Genomic DNA, 4,303 nt, shown 5'->3' on the forward strand with positions numbered 1-4,303 from the left:
GCCACCCCCCACCCCCCCAAAGTGGTACTTGGTCTTTAAAAAATATCCTCTCCCCTCCCCTTATAAGTGAATAGATTGTTCATTGTGAACAAGTGACTTCTTTGTGTTTGGGTTGATTTTTAAGCAATAGGTTCAATGCGTGTGTAGCCTGATGGGAGTGTGTGTATGTCTTTCCTGTATCTTGCTTCTTGTGGCCTGTGTTTGTCGTTTCTGCTTTCTGTGTGTCTTTGCTCCAGCTGGGGAATTCTTCCTGATCTGTTCTGATGTCTAATAAACACAAATTATGTGTTCTATGGGGTGATTACTGTTGCTTTGCCAGATTGGTTTTCAGGATGGCTCCTGGAGAAGCTACAACAGCATCCTTAAAAGCAGGAAGGATTTTGGCTGGGTCTGGAAGCACACATTTATCTTCTTTACTGACACTTTGGCTTTAAAGTTACACACAGGGGCAAGAGTTTCTGATATCTCCAACACTTAAAAAATTAGATACAGACATCTCAAGTCTATGCTGAAAGTTGGCTCCATGCCACAGCATCAAATATGGACTTCTCAAGCCCGATATCCCAATTTTTTTTTTTTTCTCAGTTGGAATCTTCTTTATGAAACTACATAACATAAAACGTTTCTCCTGATCCCTAGGCGGATGCTATTGGTTCACTGAAAAGATCATATAGAGTAATTGCTAGGTCTTTCTCAAACTCAAATCTATAGCGTTTTAAAGTTAGCTGGCTTTTGATCTACTGTGTATTCTGAAGGAGCTTTGAAATGTTTGAGTCGATATGCTTTAAAAAAAATCCAATTTTTAAAAATAGACCTTTTCATTTGTGGACAACAGGAAGTAAGGGAATGCATTTTAATTAAAATGTAGGAGCCAGAGATGGTATTTGAGTGAATTTGAAATTGGGAAATCTGTTGGGGTGCTCAACAAAAAAGCCCAACGAATTCCAGTCTTTTAGTTTTTCCTCTCTGCCACCTGCACTGCAGAGGGGAGGTGTTTAGTTCCAGAGCCATTCCAGACCAGAGCATATTATTACCCTTGGATCTAAATGTGAACATTGTTAATGGAAGCAAATGAAATGTGAATATGTAATTTCATATAAGTCCCTACTTTGAAGCAGGTTTCTCAAGGACAGTTCAATCAATTTTGGTCTCTTTAGGGATAATTTTATTGTCAGTCTCCTGAACAACCAGGTCTTGCTCACCGCAAAATGTGCAGTGCCTGGCACGTAATGCTTAATAGACAGTTGTTGAATGAATAACACACTCTCTCTGGAATGATGAGACTGAAAGTGAATCGTATTTGATAGGAATCTGAGGTCTAGTGTTCCATTTGTGACCTCTTGTGAACTGATTGCTAAGGGGATCACTAGGGAAATCAAGGATGGGGAAAAGCATTCTGCTTGGAGATTCAGGAGATAGATGTGTGATCTCGAATGGGTCAACTAACCTCTCTGGGCCTAACTTTCTGTCTGCTTCTGTAAATTGAAAGACTTATACTAAGGCACAGTTTTCCAAATCATGTTCCATGCTGCAAAAATCAGTAGATAAAGTCTAGGGTGAAATAAGTTCAGCAAACCCAGGTTCAATATCAGTTTCCTACAGGGCTTCTTAGAGCTTTACCAGTCGATGATGGTGAATCCCCAGGAAGGAGAGAATTCTGCATTGGTTTCTAATATCTTTGGCCTCGTGAATCCTTGTTTGGTACAATTCTTTCTTGCTCTCTTGCTGGAGGTCACAGTTGCAGGGAACACAGTTTGAGAAACTCTAATTGATCTGAAAATCTCAAAAATGCAACTCTTCTAAAGGACCCATTGTGACAAGAAAAATTTTTTAATTGTTGCCAAACATCTTTCTAGGCCCCAGTTCAAATAATTTCTGTATTAGGAGATGCATTATGTGGGAACTTTGGGAATGCCTTCTGCAAAATACCACTCATCATTCATTACAATCCTTTATACCTATTATGTGCTAGGTACTCTTCTAGGAATATAGTCACCAATCAACTCCTCTGGTGTTGGGAAACATACTTCAGTGGGAGAGAGAGACAGCAACAACACTTCTCCAGATGATACTACTACAAAAAATACTCAACTGTACCGCAGGGTTCTGCCATCCAGACTCTGAACTGTCACGTCAGGCAGTGATACTGAGAGACTTGAAATAAACCAGAGTGAGTTGAGTGATGTGGCTGCTGTTTAATTTAGGGCGGTCAAGCGGGAGGCATGAAGGGAGACGAAGATGGAGAAGGAAGGCTCAGGGTGACAATGAGGTCCAGGGGAGGAGCGCTCCAGGCGGGGGCGGGGTGTGTGTGTGTGGCCAGTCCTGAGGGGCGCTGTAGGGGAGAGAAGCATGCCCAGGTGGCTGCAGGGCTGGAGAGGGTTACGCTCACAGCAGCAGCAGGCACAATAGAGGCTCATTCTGTTCCCGGGCTGCACACATGCAGATTCATTCAATCCTCGCAAACCCACAAGGCAGCCACTTCTGTTACCCCCATTTTACAGATGGGGAAATGAAGGCATTAGGAAGCTCAGGAACTAGCCCCGGGTCACAAAGCTCGTGAGTGGCTGAGCTGGACTGGAGAGCCTGGCCGTGGGGCCTTCCCGAACTGCTCTGCAGAAGTGAGAGGAGCTACCAAAGCATCTCCTTCAGCAAATGCACTGATGCCTGGATCAGGACGCTCCTTGTTCATTTGTTCATTACCCGGTTAACGGATGCACCCCTATGAAACACTGCGGTGCTTTAGTTGCTAAGTCGTGTCTGCCTCTTGCAATCCCATGGACTGTAGCTCACCAGACTCCTCTGTCCACGGGATTTTCCAGGCAGAAATACTGGAGTATTCTTCTCCAGGGGATTTTCCCGATGTAGGCATTGAGCCTGGGTCTCCTGCGCTGCAGGCAGATTCTTTACCGACTGAACACTCTTCAGTCGGTATCCTATATCACATGTAAAGCTGATTTTCTTTTTATTTCTAAAATTAATTTTTACATTTTATTTTTTTAAATTAGAGGATAATTGCTTTACAGCGTGGTGTTGGTTTCTGCCATACAGCAACGTGAATCAGTTATAATCATATATATGTCCCTTCCCTCTGAAGCCTCCCTCCCCACTCTAGGTGGTCTTGGAGTGCCAGGCTGGGCCCCCTGTGTTATATTGTACACATACCCTGGGTGCTACTTTGTGTTTGGAGGGTAGGCAACAGTGGAAAAACAAGCCTGCATTTTGACCAGGTGCTTTCTTAATCCCTAGTTGATTCTCACACTAACCTTACATACTATTATCTTTCCATTTTACAGATGAGAACTCTGAGGCACAGACAGCTTAAGTTGGTTGTCCAAGGTCATATGATTAGTAAGCGGTAGAGCCAGGATTTTACCCAGGCCTGTGGTTCTCAGTGGGGACAGTTTTCATCTCGGGGACATGTATCTGGGGCATTTTTTGCTTGTCACAATCGGGTGTGAGGTGCCATCTAATGGGTAGAGGCCAGAGATGCTGTGCCCAGGACGACCTCCCACAACAAAGAATTATTCAGCCCTGAATGGCTCCTGAGTCCAGGTGCCAGCTGCCTGCCTGAAAGCCACACTGCCCAGGCTTTGAAGTACCACAACCCCACGTTCAACATTTAGCTCCCCTTGTCTGAATTTGGGCATGTCTTCTAGCTTCAGTTTCCCTGTCTAAGAAATGGGTACCTTAACCCCAAAATTCTGGGCAAGGATTAAATGAGTCTGTGTAACACTGAGGTTATTTTCATGTCTTTCTTTTTTTCCCTTCTTTTCTCTCTTTTAAAGAACTCTATGATTTGATACCTTTTAAGAAGACTTGGAGGTTCCTGGCTTGGGTAGAACTACATTGTCCTGGAAGTCAACAGTCCAAGAGCTGAGACTTGTCTTATCTTGTTCCCACAAGGCTTGTTCTCTTTCTCAGCTTAGACCAATGTTGGGCCTGGAGTCCCGCGGTGGCGCCTGCGCCATTGTGTCGGACTCTTTGTGACCCCACAGGCTGTAGTCTGCCAAGCTCCTCTATCCTTTACCACTGGAAGCCATGGAGTGGTTGCCAGGCTCAAGTGATGTCCCTGAGTGAGTAACTAGGTGTTTACACAGAGAGTCCTGTGTTGTCTGTGGATGTGGCAACCCTCACATCTGGGGCTTATCAAAGGCCTGCAGGGAAGCGTTATGGTGCAGCACTCCTGAATGCCCTTTATAACTAGTGAAGTGCCTGCAGAGTGTTACCCTCCTAATCCTCCAGTGAGGTCCTTCCAGCCTGCCCGGTAAAGAGGTGAGGCAGTTGACCCGGGGAGGGGTCCAGA

This window comes from Capricornis sumatraensis, chromosome 7 (genome assembly GCF_032405125.1).
Source record: "Capricornis sumatraensis isolate serow.1 chromosome 7, serow.2, whole genome shotgun sequence".
Taxonomy (NCBI): domain Eukaryota; kingdom Metazoa; phylum Chordata; class Mammalia; order Artiodactyla; family Bovidae; genus Capricornis; species Capricornis sumatraensis.